Source organism: Apium graveolens, chromosome 7 (assembly GCF_009905375.1).
Source record: "Apium graveolens cultivar Ventura chromosome 7, ASM990537v1, whole genome shotgun sequence".
Lineage (NCBI taxonomy): Eukaryota > Viridiplantae > Streptophyta > Magnoliopsida > Apiales > Apiaceae > Apium > Apium graveolens.
The window spans coordinates 168,617,819-168,636,545 of record NC_133653.1 but is presented as its reverse complement, the minus strand read 5'-3'; the positions used below and the strand labels follow the sequence as shown (position 1 = coordinate 168,636,545).

General features: G+C 36.3%; 1 non-coding gene across 1 annotated transcript; it reads right to left on the bottom strand.

The window, feature by feature from the left end:
* Nucleotides 1–15,889: 15,889 nt before the first annotated feature.
* On the bottom strand, nt 15,890–15,996 carry LOC141675376 (small nucleolar RNA R71). Its single transcript, XR_012556032.1, has one exon. It is a non-coding gene; the product is annotated as a small nucleolar RNA R71 (small nucleolar RNA).
* Between the last annotated feature and the right edge of the window lie 2,731 nt (nt 15,997–18,727).

Here is an 18,727-nt window from a genome sequence, read left to right as displayed (position 1 = left end):
CTTTCTCTAGTCGACGCATAATCTCATACTTCCATCTTCTTATTAACAATTAGTACCGGTGCACCTGATGGGGTACACAAGTTATAATCACTCCTTCTTCTAACATTTCTTGCATTTGCTTTACTAACTCCTTCATTTTAACTGGCGCTATTCTGTGCGGGGCCTTGGACACTGGCTTCATTTCAGATGCTAAGTCAATCGCGAACTTAATTTCTCTATCTGGCGGAAATTTTGGTAATTCATCTGGAAACATATCCCAAAACTCATTAATTACTATAAAATCTTCAAATTCTGTTTGCTCCTAATTTCTATTCATAATCACCAGGGTGCTTACATCTTGGTCACCGTAACCCTTTAACTTAAATCATCGCTAACAAATTATTTACCTTCCTTTGTCCTCTAAACCTCATCATATTCTCATTTGACGTCTTCAGAACCATCTTTTCATCACGATGGTCTATCTGGGCATCACGCTTAAATAGTTAATCCATTCTTTAGAATAATGTCAAATTCTCTTATCTTAAATGATATCAATTCTTCATAACTTATTGCCAAAAATCTCAATTCCACCACTGGTACTCACTTATTTAACAATTACACATTCTTGACTTGCTAGTCCTTTAGTCATAACCTTATCAATTCAATAGGGTAATTCATCTTATCAACAAAACCTTGAGAGATAAACGATCAAGTTGCTCCCACATCTTTCAATGCTTTAACGCATAAGGTATCCACAATAATCATTCACGTCATCACATCCATATTCTAAATAACATATTTCAGAGGAAAATCGCAAACTCTCGTTCTTGGAGACGTATTCCTTATTGGAGTAGATTCTCTTGACTCTTAGTGCATCCCTGACTGGGGCTAGTGATTTGAATCCTCGCCATATGCCCTTGTTTCCTTTCCATGCATGAGAGGTAGATGTAATCTTGCCCGCTTAGTTCATATGTTAATTTTTGTTTGAAAAACTCTTGCAAAGAATGACAGTATAACGAAACAACTAGAAGGATTCACAATTTAACAAAATTAGAGTTGAAAAGAAAGAAGAAGTAATGATTTGAATATGAATGAGACAACCACATTGGTACTTAAGATGGCCAGTCTTTCATACCATATGGCATACAACACATGATTAGGTGGCGTCCCACCCGATTCTTCGTCATCCCGACAAAGCGTCTCACCATGATACTGCTTGTCCCAATCAGTGAACAAAACTTGAGGGGAAAAATTAAATTTGAAAGGAATGCAATATCCTCCTTTTCGATACCATCGTAAAGAATTTATTAAGAAAAGAAGTTCATACATATTTAGGAATTAAAAAGGAATATACGCTGTAATATTGGAGAAAAGAATGATACCATTAGTCACCATCTACATTTCACTTATATTCATCTTTAGAGCTTGTTCGATCATATCCCAATTGAATCATATAACAACTTTAGAAAGTACGTTGAAATGCCTTTGCAACTTAAGCATTATGATAGATTCTTACTTGTTAAGTCTGGTGTCTTTAATATCACAACTACACGTATATTATGATCATAAAGGCGCTCTTACTGGATAACTTCAATTTTTATTTATGCCACTTAAAGTGACGATTCTTTTGTTAATAATGTTCTTCCTTTAGAAAAGTCTAGAAATCTTCCCAATCTTCTTCGGTCATGCCCAGGCTCCTTTTAAATCGATGAATTCTTTAAACTTTAATGGTCTCTGCAACTGGATGAATAACTTCTACGTACTCTGGTTCTGTTGTTAATCTCATCAAACAAGATTCACATTCTACTGTTAGGATTAATCGAAACTTCTTCATATTAGGGGGTCCATTTGGCCCTCAGAATCAACCATACTAATTTCTGGAACACGTTCTTTCTAAGTAATATGGTCTTATAACAAACAAAAACCCAAGTAGTAACTTGACAACCAATTTTTAAAACTTATTTTATTTAAAAAGGCTTTTAGAAATTTGTAAGGAAAAATCTTATTCAAAAACTTGTTGAAAATTTTTGAAAATCATACATCTGGTCGTCATTACTATATGAGCTGGTTGTTGTCCTCCTTACTCATAATGAAGTACCAATTTAAGGAAACAATCACATAAAGGTCCATTCACTTCAATCTATCTTATATCCTTTATTGAGTCCATTTACCTTCCTAAATCGATGAAAACTTCAATTATCGTTGCATGTTATCTTATTTGTAGCTTCACATCAAAGCTTCCATACTAGTAATACTCTCATCATCATCTTTGAAGTCGTTAAGTTGAACAAGCTATCCAATAGTCAATAAGTCGGCTGATGTTACATCACATTGTTACTATAAATATATCACATCATCATAACACCATTATCTAATTTCAAGAAAGTTCCAGATCCATACTCTTCTCTAATTCTCTTTCAAAACTCAGCTAATCCATTTTAGAAGCTAGTCATGGGTGGCCTAGTCACTAACGGCTTCTTTTAACCTGGTAATAGCTACTGTTCGGAACACATGAACTCTATTTCTAAACTCCTTCTCACCTTTATTAATAAATCATGCATTCAAACTTTACTGTAGCTTTCGAATCCATCCTCGTAGGTATTATTGCTTCATAGGACGAGTTTTAAACTGGGGTATAGAACAGGGTGTAAAGTAAAATGAAAAGATACACTCCCAGCTGAATGTCCAGTAAAATAAAAATGAACAGATGGAGGTTCTTAAATAGGTCGTCTCATATCAAGAGGTGGTAAAATAGCGTAGAATAGCTTGAAGGGGTGCAGTTGTTATAACAGAAGGTAATACAATTAATAATGGTGGGAGAACAATATGCGAGTCAAATATAAAATAAGATGACGATCCTCGAACGAAAGGCTCCAAACGATCAGATGATACAGGGAAAACAGGATATGTCATTGCCTTTATCTGGAAATCACATCGTGAGATAAGAATCTCGAATCGCAACACGAATCGTACCGAAAACCTACTATACAGTCGCACTCAACCTCACGACGTCTTATCTTTCTATTTTCTATTCCTAATCCTAACCCTCTACCCAATCCCGATAATCTAGGCTTGTTTCAGTGACTTATAACCTGTAGCTCTGATACCAACCTGTGGCGCCCTCCAAACCCGGGTCAGAAGTTTGGGGTCCACAACACATACACAATATACAAACCTGTATAAGAAATATTATTTGCAATGACCCTGCTTTACATAACCACGGATCGCAACAGGTTAAAGTATGAAAACAAGCCACGAACTTAACCTTTATTACAACGTACCAAATCCCAACTAATTTAACTTACAATTGATAATGAAATTATTATTACATTCTTACTATCTCACTTCCAATATAAGCTCCTGCTAGCTTGACCCAACTCAATCTGGAATCCTAGCTCATACTCTGGACTGAGGAACCTCGCTATCAACCATAACTTTTTTAACTGTAGAATACATAAAAAGATTCGCAAGAGTGAGCTAACTAGCTCAGCAAGTCAAAATAATGATAATTGAGGTTAAACAATGTTCAAATGGAAATGATTCATAAGAATTAAATTTCTTGTTAAATAATCGTTAGAATTGAATATTTATTTAATATTTTAAAACCAAGGTTAGGCTGCTGATCAGTCACGCACTAACCCCGAGCAAGGCTTCCCGCTTTGCTCTATAAACCGGATCGAAGGCACACATTGGCCTAATTCGACCACGAATCTGGTCTAACCACGAATCTGGTCCACATAAAGAAAATCTATCCAATTCTGAGTAGTTCAGTATGATAAAAAGAATAAATCAATGAAATAAGTTCATAAGCAACAGTAATAAAACATTTGTATAAAAGCATGATGCGATTCATGAGTATCACGAGGGTATATCAAGGTATGTATAAGAAATGGCCTTCAGCCGGTAAGAGAATCAGGTATTAGATGAACAATGATTTTTCAAGGTTTAGTTCTTTGATGTTACAAAGAATGGTTGGGGTATAAAAGTTTTTGTATGTTCAAACAAGTCGGTTCCATTGTTTGGTATTTGGTGGATATGTATTTGTGGAGTAGTACTGTATTTGTGCAGTTTAGTAATTGGGAAATCAACAAGGGATAGTTTACAAAGAATAAGGCTTACGGCTCAAAGATCAAATGATGTGGCTCAGGTTCAAGGCTGAATAATTCAAAGTACTTACAATATAAAACAGAGCTATTGTGAATACTGAACAATATATCACGAGAGAACTTAGAAATATATGCATTAAATCTCGAAAAAGGTTTAGAAGTACTTGCCTTACAGGGATTTAAAACTATTACTGATCAACTCTGAGCTAACTCTGCCGCTCAGGCTTTAACGTCCAACCACTAGATCACATTGGATTCGACTTCGATACTCAGGTTTTTCTGTTAAAACTCTACTGAGCTCGTCGACTGACCACTAGGTTATCTTTAGTCCAACGTCCACTTTCGGTTTCCCGACTATAACCTACAGGGTCGAAATACTATATGTTAGACACCCAGTTATGCTTGACATATCCTCGCTAACAACCTACCCATACGATAGCATATTCTGACTCGTAATTATTCATATTATAATAGCATAGTCAACAATTAGGGTTCATGTTCTCGAAATCGGTTCAGTATTCGTTTTCAGAAAATACGTATACTCGTCATTTTACGAAATTAGGGTTACTGAGTTTTGGACATAATATTAACCACAACATACAATCAAGTTCGTATAAAGTATAAGTATATATATATTTTCACTCGACATCCCGATAATTACCGGATATGCTCCCGCATTTCCATAGTTGATTTCCCGGAAATCGGGCAGCGTCTCCTTTGTTTATCAGACTACCCTTCGAAACATCAATCGACGTCACAATCACAAAGTTAACAACAATAACAACTACAATAATTCACCAATCCATTCTAAAATTCCTAATCACCGATACAATTCAATAATCACAACCAATCCAACCATCCCGATAAAATATTTACTAATTAACTAATTCGATCTAGAATAAAAACACAACACGAATTTTATTTATTTTAAAAAAATATGAGAACTCAGAATCGTGCCATCACAGTCCACCGTCCGCTCGTAAGAATTCATTGCGGACGGCGGCAAAATTTTCGGGGCATTCGATTACACGAATTCCAACACGAAAATTTCACCAATACAAATTAATTTTCCTCGCATAGAAATATGATTTTATCACGAATATTAATCATTTAATTTCCTGCAGAAAAGGAATAAAAATTAGAATTTATCCACCAAGACCACTGCTCCAATTCGGCCCACAAGGCCCAACAGAAGCAATCAACACAACCGGCAAAACATCATAGAGTACACAGGCACACACGACCATACGCCCCCAACCCCACACACACACACATGCACATTCACACACCCATACACCTAATCATATATATACACACGTATACATACGAAGCAAAACTGAGAAGGCACGGGACGAACCGGAGAAAGAGACGGCCGGAGTACAGCAAGCAGCGGCGAAAAGCCGTGAAACAGAGAGGAAGAGGAAGGATTTGGGGAAAAAAGGAAAGAACAAAGAGAGAACATGAAGATATTAGAGAGAGAGATGAGATGATTCGAGAGGGAGAGATTAACAGAGAGATGAAGGCAGGCGCAAAGAACAAAACGGGGGGAGGGTTTAATATTATTATTTTCTTTTCCTCCCCTCCAGCTTGCAACACGTGGACACAGTTGTGGTAAACAATTGACACGTTACATTTAGAGATAAATGTGAGGAGTTAAAGGCCGAGTTTGTCCCGAAGTTTAAAATTAACGGACTGGTGGTGCAAATAAAACATTCTTCAAAAATTATGAAAAGAGTTTTAAAATGTCATAAATATCCCGAAATTTATAAAAATATAATTTTCATATATTTAAAATAATTTCTGAAATGCAGTTTATACCCGCTTTTAGCAATTAAACAAAATAATGTGCATGTGAGATTAATCCCGATAATTACCAAAATAATTTTAAAATTCACAGAATATTATAAAATTAATAAAATATAAATATCTTAATTTTTAAAGAATCTCAGAATTAAATACGGGTTTTACAAATAAATACAGTCAGAAAATCATACGGGGTTAAATAATTAATGAAATATTGATTTCTAAATTTTATAAAATCCCAAAAATAATTATTGTAATTATAAAACCACAAAAACAATTCTAGAGATATTCCAAATATTTATACAAAGGCATTTGCATTAAATCCAATTTTAAAAGTGAAAATAATTCAATACAATTCCATAATTAATTACGGGGACAACCCGATACACCATAAATCACACATACATAATAATAAAATAAAACCAAGCTGACAAAAACTATACACATACTTTATTTGATTAATACTTTCACAATTACATATTTAAGTAATTCAAAAATACACGAGTCGTTATACCAAAGGAAAAAGGTGATTACATACCTGAAGACATCTCATATATTGCCAATGATGCAAGGGTAAGGCATCTGCTTCATAGTGCAATTAACAATGTCATGTCAAATAGGGTAATTGGATGCAAGACTACAAAGAAAATATGGGATGCTTTGGAGACAAGATGCCAGGGAACTGAAGCCATCAAAAAGAATAGGAAGACTATACTCACACAAGAGTATGAGCACTTTGATTCAAAAGTTGATGAATCATTAACTGATTTATATGACAGGTTTGCCAAACCTTGAATAATCTGTCACTGGTGGACAAGGAATATGATCTTGAAGATTCAAATCTAAAATTCCTTTTAGCTCTTCCTGAAAATTGGGATTTGAAGTCTACTACCATAAGAGACAACTATGACCTTGCTGAAACTATTCTTGATGAAATTTATGGTATGCTCAAGACTCATGAACTTGAGATGGATCAAATGAGCAAAAGGCATGGAAGAAAGTCAAAGACAGTTGCTCTTAAAGCTGAGGAGGAATCTCCTAAAGTGGTTGTCTCAAAGAGGGGCAAAGGAAAGACTCTCATCATACAGTCTGATTCAGAGTCATCATATTCTGAAGATGATGATTCAGAATCTGAAAATTTATCTGAAGTGGATGTTGATGCAGAGATGATGCAATTGTGTGCTCTTATGGTGAATGGCATCACAAAGATAGCCTACAAGAAATTCAGAAAGGGCAAGAAGTTTTCTAGGAAAGGTGGAAGTTCTGAAGAGAAAGGTTTCAAAAAGTCTGAAGGCAAAGGAGGAAAGTCTAACAGAGGAGATAACTCAAATGTCAAATGCTATAATTATGGTGAAAGAGGCCACATCTCTCCTGACTACAAGAAAGGAAAAAGTGATAAAAGGCCAGGCACTTATCACAAAGAAGGAAAACTGGGCAGGCACTTCAGATTCTGAAGAAGAGGTGAACTATGCTTTGATGGCAAATGCTGATAGCAGTTCTAGAACTGCTGAATTGAAGGTACCTCATTAAACTCTTGCTTTTCATACTGATGATATTTTATGAGCTAAGATTATATCTTAAAACCATGTTCATTAGTTTTAGAGATCAGACTTTAGAAAATGAAAGATTAAAATCTGAAAGTCTTGCTCTTAGAAACATAAATGACTACTTAGAAAAAGAGTTAGTTATATTTCATCAAACTCAGAAAGAAAGAGATGAGGCTTTGTATGTTAAAGATGAACTGCTAAAACTGAATAAATCTCTTAAATCTGAACTAGAAAAGGAAAAGGAGATAATCAAAACTTGGACTAACTCCGGAAGAACAACTCAGAAAATCTTAGAAAATGGAAATTGGAAAGAAGGTCTAGGTTACCTAGATGATAAAGAAGAAAATGAAACTGTGTCATCTAAACCAAAATTTACCAAGAAAGCTGATAAACCTAAAATTAATCCTGTCAAGTTTGTGTCAAATTCTGACAAGTCAAAATCTGAAAAGATGAAAGACTCTAAAACAGAATTCAAAGAAAAGTCAACTTCTGACAAATTAAAATAGGATAAACCAATTATGGTAAATGTTGGCTTAATGACAAAGAAGCAGCTTAACTATGAGCTGAAAGAGATTAAAAATGTGAACAAGGTAAAGGAAGCTAGGAAAAATAGGAATGGAAAGGAAGGTGTGAATAAAAGCAATAATTATATGCCTGTTCCTAATGCTCCTAGAAAGAAATGTTATAATTATGGAAACTCTAACCATCTTGCTTCTTTTTGCAGGAAAAATAAAGATATAAACTCTTTACCTCCTAGATCAGGAGTTAAGAGTCAGTCTGTTAGGTTTAAACCACAAAATCCTTGTTTTCATTGTGGTAGTTTATGGCATTCCATTTATACTTGTAAGAAATATCATAGTTTGTACTATGATTATTATCAAATAAAACCTTCTTTAAAGGAAATAAAGTATAATTCCTTCTAGTGTAAATTCTGATGCAAAGTCTGATATAAAGTATGATAAAAAGCATGTTAGCATAAACTCTGAAACTAAATCCGCTGCAGATGCTAACAAACTTAAAAAGGCCAAAGGATCCAAGCAAATCTGGGTCCTTAAAACTAACCAATAGTGGTCTTTGTGATTGCAGGGCAACAGGAAAAACATCCTGGTTCTGGACAGTGGATGTTCAGGACATATGACTGGAAATAAAGCCCTGCTATCAAACTTTGTGGAGAAAGTTGGCCCAGGAGTTTCTTATGGAGATGGCAACATGGGAAAGACTCTAGGATATAGCAATATCAATCTTGGGAATGTCATAATTGAATAGTGGCTCTTGTCTCAGGACTTAAACACAATCTGCTAAGTGTGAGTCAAATCTGTGATAGAGGTTATCATGTGGATTTCTTTGAAGAACACTGTGAAGTTGTAAGTAATTCTATAGGCAAAGTGGTTCTGAAAGGTTAGAGACATGGTAACATATATGAAGCCATATTTTCAACAAACTCTGATGGTTCTGCAATCTGTCTGTTAAGCAAAGCATCAATTGAAGAAAGCTGGAATTGGCACAAGAGACTCTCTCATTTAAATTTCAACAACATAAATGAGCTAGTAAAGAAAGATCTTGTGAGAGGGCTACCAAAATCAATATTTGCTCCTGATGGTATTTGTGACTCATGTCAAAAAGAAAAACAAAGAAAATCTACATTCAAGAGCAAAATTGAATCCTCAATTCCTGAGCCTTATCACTTACTGCATATTGATCTATTTGGTCCAGTCAATGTCATGCCTATTGTAAAGAAGAAATATGCTATGGTTATAGTGGATGAGTTCACAAGATACACTTGGGTGTATTTCTTGCACAAGAAGAATTAAACTGCATCTACTCTAACTGATCATGTCAGACAGCTGGATAAGTTAATCAAAGATTCTGTTAAAATCATAAAAAGTGATAATGGCACTGAGTTTAAGAATTCAATCAGGGAAGAGTTCTGCAGAGAACATGGAATAAAGAAGGAATTTTCTGCACCTGGAACTCCATAGAAGAATGGAGTTGTATAAAGAAAGAACATGACTCTTATTGAAGCTGCACGAACTATGCTTGATGAAGCAAAGCTACCAACCTACTTTTGGGCTGAAGCTGTGTAGATTGCTTGTTTTACACAGAATGCTACACTCATAAACAATCAAAGATTCTGTGAAGATCATAAAAAGTGATAATGGCACTGAGTTCAAGAATTTGATCATGGAAGAGTTCTGCAAAGACCATGGAATAAAGCAGGAATTTTCTGCTCCTGGAACTCCACAACAAAATGGAGTTGTTGAAAGAAAGAATAGAACTCTTATTGAAGCTGCACGAATTATGCTTGATGAAGCAAAGCTACCAACCTATTTTTGGGCTGATGCTGTGCAGACTGCTTGTTTTACTCAGAATGCAACACTCATTAACAAGCATGGAAAGACACCATATGAGATGGTGAAGAAAAAGAAGCCAAATCTGAAGTATTTTCATGTATTTGGATGCAAGTGTTTTGTTCTTAAGACTCATCCTGAACAGCTGTCAAAATTTGATCTAAAAGCTAATGAAGGATTTTTTGTTGGATATCCACTTTCCACAAAAGCCTTCAGAGTCTACAACTTAAGAGCAAGGTTTATCATGGAATCTATCAATGTGTCTTTTGATGATAAAAAGATTACTGGACTTAAAGATTTTAATGATCATGATCAGCTGAGATTTGAAAATAAAGATGTAAATTCTGATGACCTAAATCCTGATCCTGTAAGTTGTGACAGGTTAAACTCTGATGTCATTGAAGTTGTGGTAACTGCTCCAAAGGGAAATGCACCTGTTTAGGGGGAGCAAGCTGATAATAGTACCACATCTCAAGACTCTCAAGAAGCATCAGAACCAGTCACTGGCTCTTCAAGTTCTGATTCATCAAGTTCTGATGAGCCAAATTCTGATAATTCTGGAAACTCTAATTCTTCAATTCCTGAAGGATCCAACTCAAATTCCGGAATCTCAGAGAGCATAACTTTAGGGGGAGCATTAGAAAATGCTGATGAAGATAACATGGATCATGGGGGAGGATCCAGTTCTAGAGATCAACTTCCATCTACAAGGAAGTGGACTAAATCACACACACCTGACTTAATAATTGGAGATCCGGAAGCAGGTGCCAGAACCAGAACAACAACATCAATTAAATGTCTCTATCATTCTTTTCTATCTCAGACTGAACCAAAGAAAGTGGAAGAAGCTCTTCAAGATGCTGAGTGGGTGCAAGCAATGCAGGAAGAGTTAAATGAATTTGAAAGAAATAAAGTCTGGACCCTAGTGCCAAGACCAAAGAACAGATCAATTGTTGGTACAAAATGAGTGTTCAGAAATAAAACTGACAGTGATGGAATAATTACAAGAAATAAAGCAAGGTTGATTGCTAAAGGTTACTCTCAACAGGAGGGTATTGACTGTGATTAAACATTTGTTCCAGTTGCTAGATTGGAAGCTATAAGAATCTTTTTGGCTTATGCTGCTCACAAGAAGTTCAAAGTCTTTCAAATGGATATTAAAAGTGCTTTTCTCAATGGAGAATTGGAAGAAGAGGTATATGTTGAACAACCTCCAGGCTTTGTAGATCCAAAATTTCCAAATCATGTCTACAGGCTTGACAAAACACTTTATGGCCTTAAGCAAGCTCCTAGAGCATGGTATGAGACTCTGGCTCAATATCTTCTGGAAAGTGGATTTAACAGAGGCACAATTAATAAGACTTTATTCTACCTCAACCATGGAAATGACTTACTTTTTGTACAGATATATGTTGATGATATCATATTTGGCTCTACAAATATAAAACTGTGTGAAAGATTTTCCAAGTTAATGCAGTCAAAATATCAAATGAGTATGATGGGAGAACTTAGCTATTTTCTGGGAGTTCAACTCAAGCAAACTAAAGAAGGTACTTTCATAAATCAATCCAAGTACACCAGAAATTTACTCAAGAAATTTGGAATGCAAGACTGTTCAACTGCATCCACTCCCATGGCCATTGTAACCAAGTTAGATAAAGATACTGGAGCATCAATAGATATTACTAACTACAGAGGTATGATTGACTCTTTACTCTATCTAACTGCAAGTAGACCTGATATCATGTATGCTACCTGTCTTTGTGCAAGATTTCAGGCTGATCCAAGAGAACCTCATCTAATAGCTATGAAAAGAATTTTCAAGTACCTCAAGGGTACTGCTGATCTAGGATTGTGGTATCCTAGGGAATCAGATTTTAAGATAATAGGTTACTCAGATGCAGATTTTGCAGGATGCAAAATAGACAGGAAAAACACTAGTGGAAGCTGCCAATTTCTTGGAGGTAGATTGGTTTTTTGGTTTAGAAAGAAATAGAAATCAATTTACACATCAACTACAGAAGCAGAATATATTGCTGCATGAAGCTGTTGTGCACAGATTCTTTGGATGAAGAATCAGTTACTGGACTATGGGTTAGAATTTTCTAAAATACCTATTTACTGTGATAATCAAAGTGCTATTTCTATGACAGGAAATCCAGTTCAACACTCAATGACAAAACACATCAGCATTAGGTACCTGTTCATAAGGGAACGTGTGATGGAAGGTACAGTGGAATTGCATTTTGTTCCAATAGATCAACAACTAGCAGATATTTTCACAAAACCACTATGTGAAGCTACTTTTACAAGACTGGTAAATGAACTTGGAATGCTTTCAGGTTCTTTCTCAAAATCTGTTTAGTTTTTGTTCTCATACATCAGACTTTGTGATCAGTATTTACAGATTTTCTTATCTCAATGTAATATGTGCTTAAATTGTAATATATTAAACACTGATTGTTATCTGATGTGATTCTATAAACTCTGCAAATGTTTTGAATGTTCTGTGACTATTCAATCCAATGAGGATTATCTCGTTAGATGCTGACTTAGTAGTCTTTAACAAACTATGAATCCCATGTTTGAATTAGTTGTTTATGTGGAAATCAATAACACAAGCAAATTCTGATTTTGATCTTAGTCAAATTTACTTTGTGTATCTTATTACTAAGTCACAAACTAAATTATTGCTTCTTATCTGTCAAATTCTGATGTCAGTAAATCTTAAGGATAAACTACATGCTTGATAAGCCTCACTTATCTAAAGAAAATAAAAGAAAAGAAAAATTGAAATCAGGTACTCCTTTGAGATATAGAGTAATTTATGTGAGAGGGAAGATCCAAGTGCATTGCCGGTATTAAGTAATATGCATTAGAAAAGCAAATTAATTTTTCTTGGTGACTTTTCACATTCTCTGATTACTGGAAAAATACTCTGATAACAACATAAATTCTAATGGCAGTTGTAACTCATTTACACTGAGAAGCCACTGTCTAAAGAATTTCAAAAGATGCATAAAATGAGCACAAACAGTGAGGTGGATTCTTGCATAACTTTATTCTATAGTAGACTTCACAATTCAAGACAGATTTTAAGCACTTTTCTTAGGTATGCCTTATTTTTAAGATATACTGAAGTTTATCAGACTTTAATCTTTATCTGATCATTTGCACATACACACACTATCACTCCATATGAATGATAAAAAATATTATGGTGATTAAGTTGTTTCCGACAAACAGTTAAGTATTGTTTGCATAAATTCTGAGGACAAGTTCTGATGAAAGTTCTGATGATTAAACTCTGAAGAAACTAGTCAGTATTTGTGTCAAGAAACACAAAAACAGTCATTCATTTTTTTTGTACAGGAGCCATGTTCTGATGATCGTTAAATTCTGATAATAGTCAAGTTCTGATGCAAATCCTGATGCTTACGTGGCATTATTTATTTACTTGACTTATTTATGGTTTTTACTGTAACGGTCATATTATCAGAAAATATTTAAGTGAGATAAAAACATTGCTAATCATTTGGTTAATGGGTTGTGTGTTTGTTTTGGTAACCGCATGTGAGCAATAATTACTACACGTTTACCGTGCCCACTAATAGTGTTTTGACTGTTTACATGCTGCCAGGTGTAAAATGTTTGTTCTACTTCCAAAAAGAGCCGTTGAGTGGGAAGAGTATGAATATTAGAGATAAAAAATTATACAAATCTTTTACCTTATCTCTTACCTTAATCTATTATTTCTTTTACTCTCTCTCTCTCTCTCTCTCTCTCTCTCTCTCTATTTCCCGACAGACTTTCTAACAGGCATTTTATCAAACACCTTGTAATCACACGATTTTCACTTAATTTTTCACAAAAATGGCACCTAAGGATCTTATCTATGATGGAGCCAAGTTTATCCCCAACAATTATATGGCTATTCTCAACAATGACGAGGCTTCTTCAGATCTGCACTTCATTCAAGACTTTCTGGCTCGCAGTGAGATTGGGTATACTCTAACCCAACCATAATTGATAAGTGGCATTTTATACCACTTAGAGCGTCACATAACGACTTGAATTGGTGTCTTGAACTCGAGTATTTTGTGTATTTGACACGTTTTCGAGTGTTTTTGCATTTTAGGGTATAACTTGCTTAGATAGGTGGATTTCATCAAAATAAGCTTAAGGAAGTGCTTGGAATCAGTCCCGGGTTGATGTGCGAATAATTCAACAAAAACAGAAGCAAAATAATATTTTTTCCAGAAGTGATGCAGGCGCCCGCCTGATGGGAGCAAGCGACCGCCTGGTAGCAGGCGCCCGCCTGGAAGAAGGAGGCGGCCGCCTGGGTGCGGATTTTCATATTCTGGAATTTATTATTACGAGTTCAATTAGACTTCAATTAGCGTTGTTCTCTTGGGTTATTATATAAACCTTTTGGGAAGACGTTTTCTTCATAGAAGATAATCGAGAGCGAAGGCAAGAAGATCGAGAAGACTGTTTTAGCACGCAACAACGAAGAAGAGAAAGCGTACATTTATCTTGTGATTCTTTTTATTCTTTGTAACAATGGATGCTAGTTTTCTTTATGCTTTGAACCTTAATACTCTTGTGACGTACTTCATTATTTATTAAGTATTTTTATTATTTTATATCGTTATGTTATTATCATGCTTTCATATGAACCCATGGTGACGATGAGTTCTATTATGGGCTAATCGTGATTATGGGATCCTAGCGGATTTACTATGGATTTCTTTAGTTAATTGTTTAATACCTTTATATGTGGTGATTGAATGATATCTAGCATAGGTTGTGCTTATTCGTCTTATGTGCGTCGCGAACATGTAAGATAGCCTGTTAATCTCTTGTGAAGTGACAGTGAATCTTGAGATTTAGAACTTTCCATGCTAGCATAGGTTCGTTTATTGTATGCATGATTAGTGGGTAACTCTAACCATTTTACTTGCCCTATGTAATCATCATGAATAACTTGCACTTTAATCGTTATGTTGTCAAATTCTGTAGACATATAGGGTTTCAACATAATTGATGCCTATTCAACTTCTATCTTAATTGTGGATGCTTGGTAGAATGATATTCGTACAACGAAAGTTGGCGTTTATCAGTTTCGTGTTGTTCGATTAATATCATCACCATTATATGCTAAGGGTAATAACAATAACTATTGAATGAAGTAGTAATGAAGTTATGATCTCATGTGTATTTAATATTGTTAATTAAAGTGTTTAATTCTTGTAGTTATTATTAGTTAATCAACCATAATTGTTATTGTCTTGACATTGAAGAATAATCATATATTGGTGAGTAAGTGTTAATTAGATATAATTAATCAGAGTCTCTGTGGGAACGAACTAGAAATCATTCTATATTACTTGCGAACGCGTATAATTGTGTGATTTATTTAGCGCATGCTTTGTGCCTAACAAGTTTTTGGCGCCGCTGCCGGGGACTCAGTGTTAATTTATTTAGTTTATGTACTTCCTATCAATGGTTATTAGGATTCATTGATTAAGACTTGTTACTTACTACTTCCGGTTGTGTTTCAGGTACTCTAGCAAGCATTTATGTAAACGCGTTCTCGCACTCGCAAGAGGAATCTGGATAAAGCTGAGGAGACAGATACAACTCTTGACTTTCCAGAGAAGATAGTTTTTGAAGATTCGGATAAAGAGGGTGAAAAGAAAGAACCTTAAATAATTGGTGATCGTGTAGTTCAAGCTGATCCAGCTCTTATGGACTTTTCTCGGCCTAAAATTGATGACATTCAGTCAAGCATCATTCATCCGGCTATTCAGGCCAATAGTTTGAAATCAAGTCGGGCACTATTCAGATGGTGCAAAATTCTGTTTCTTTCGGAGGTGCTGCGACTAAAGATCCCAACATGCATATCAGGAATTTTGTCGAGATCTGTAGTACTTTCAAATATAATGGTGTTACTGATGAGGCTATCAAGCTGAGGCTTTTCCCATTCTCTCTGAGGGACAAAGCTAAGGACTTGTTACATTCTTTACTAGCTGGGTCTATCACTACTTGGGAAAATCTTGCACAAAAGTTTCTGGTGAAGTTCTATCCAATGGCCAAGACTATAGCTATGAGGAGTGCTCTTACTCAGTTTGCGCAGCAACAAGGAGAATCTATGTGCGAAGCTTGGGAGCGCTACAAGGATATGTTGAGAAAGTGTCCACATCATGGTATGCCTGACTGGATGGTGATCACTGGTTTCTACAATGGTTTGGGGGCCCAATCTCGGCCCATGCTCAATGCAGCTTCTGGAGGCGCCTTGTGGGCCAAAAGCTATACTGAGGCCTATAATCTCATTGAAACTATGGCTGTAAACGAGTATCAAAACCCAACTCAAAGGATGATGCCTGAGAAGGTAGCAGGTATCCTGGAAGTTGATGCAGCTACAGCTATTGCAGCGCAGCTACAACCGCTGTCTATGAAGGTTGATTCTTTAGCCAACTATGGAGTAAATCAAATAGCTAGTGTCTGTGAGCTTTATTCAGGCTCTCATACTATGGATTAGTGTTCTCTTGTTAATGAATCTGTTCAGTATGTGAACAATTTTTAGAGACCGCATCAGCATGTGCCCGCTACTTATCATCCTAATAATAGAAATCATCCCAATTTCAGCTGGAGCAATAATCAGAATGCTGTTCAGCAACCATATCAGCAGGCTGCAAGTAAACAGTTTAATCCACCTGGATTCCAGCAACCTCAACAATATGCTCAAAGGTAATAATATCCTCAACAAGGAGGTGCTGCTCCACCTTCTAGTGCTGATTTGGAGGAGTTAAAGATGTTGTGCAAAAGTCAGGCTGTTTCTATGAAGACCTTGGAAAATCAAATTGGACAAATAGCCAATGCCTTGCTCAATCGTCAACCTGGCACACTTCCCAGCGATACTGAAGTGCCAGGCAGGAAGGAAGCTAAAGAGCAAGTCAAAGTTGTCACCTTAAGGTCTGGAAAAGTTGATGATGCTGAAAAAGCAAAAGAGGTAGAAGTTGAAGTTAAGGATGAAGAAGAAAAGCAAAAGGAGAAAGAGGGGGAACCAAGGAAGACTACTGTTGAACACACTCTTCCTGAGGGTAATACAGGGGAGAAATAGCTCTATCCTCCACCACCTTTTTCTAAGCGATTGCAAAAACAAAAACTGGACAAGCAATTTGGTAAGTTTCTGGAGGTGTTCAAGAAACTTCACATCAACATACCTTTCGCTGAGGCTTTGGAGCAAATGCCTAGTTATGCAAAAGTCATGAAAGGTATTATTTCAAGGAAGGTGAAACTAGATGATCTTGATACCATTGCTCTGACAGAAGTGTGTAGTGCCGTGCTACAACAAAAGTTACCTCCAAAGCTTAAGGATCTAGGTAGCTTCACCATTCCTTGCACCATTGGCAAGTTGTCATTTGACAAGTGCCTTTGCGATTTGGGAGCAAGCATCAATCTTATGCCGTTTTCTATCTTCAAAAAGCTGAATTTTCCTGATCCGAAGCCCACCTACATGTCTCTATAATTGGCTGATCGTTCGATTACATACACACGAGGCATCATGGAGGACGTACTGGTAAAGGTGGACAAGCTCATCTTTCCTGCAGATTTTATCATTCTGGATTTCGAGGAAGATAAGAAGATTCTCATAATCTTGGGAAGACCTTTCTTGGCTACGGGCCGTACCTTGATAGATGTGCAAAAAGGTGAACTCACCATGAGGGTGCAAGATCAAGATGTGACATTCAATGTGTTCAATGCGATGAAATTCCCTACGGAAGATAAGGAGTGCTTCAAGGTAGATTTGGTCGATTCTGCAGTTATTTCAGAACTTGATCATGTGCTAAGGTCTGATGCCTTAGAAAAAGCCTTATTGGGGGATTTTGACAGTGCAGATGATGAAGGCAATGAGCAGTTACAATATCTGAATGCTTCTCCTTGGAAACGAAAGCTAGACATGCCATTTGAATCTCTGGGAAATACTGATCTCAAGAATGCTGAGGGAAAGCTCAAACCATCTATTGAGGAAGCACCTACTTTGGAGCTTAAACCATTGCTTGAACACTTGAGGTATGTTTTTTTAGGTGATGCATCTACTTTGCCTGTTATTATTGCATCTGACCTTTCAAGTAGTGATGAGGACAAGCTCTTGAGGATTTTGAGAGAATTTAAATCGGCCATCAGATGGACTATAGCAGATATAAAAGGGATCAGCCCTTCGTACTGCATGCATAAAATTCTGCTAGAGGAAGGCAGCAAGACGACTGTTGAGCAACAGTGAAGGCTTAATCCTATCATGAAAGAAGTGGTGAAGAAAGAAATTCTAAAGTGGCTGGATGCAGGAATCATATATCCTATTTCTGACAGTTCTTGGGTGAGCCCCGTGTAATATGTACCTAAGAAATGAGGTATTACTGTGGTAGCAAATGAGAAAAACGAGCTCATCTCCACTCGAACAGTCACAGGACGGAGGGTATGTATGGACTACAGAAAGTTGAATAAAGCCACAAGGAAGGATCACTTCCCTCTTCCATTTATTGATCAGATGCTTAACAGGTTGGCTGGTCATGAGTATTATTGTCTTCTAGATGGCTATTCGGGCTACAATCAGATTTGCATTGCACCAGAAGATCAAGAGAAGACCACCTTCACGTGTCCATTTGGCACGTTTGCTTTTCGCAGAGTTTCTTTTGGTATATGTGGTGCACCTGCCACTTTTCAGAGATGCATGATGGCTATATTCTCCGATATGATTGGAAATAATATCGAAGTGTTCATGGACGACTTCCCTGTCTTTGGACATTCGTATGATGAATGCTTGAATAATCTCCGTTTGGTGCTCAAAAGGTGTGTGGAAACCAATCTGGTGCTCAAATTGGGAAAAATGTCACTTCATGGTGCAACAGGGCATCATTCTTGGGCATAAGGTCTCTAG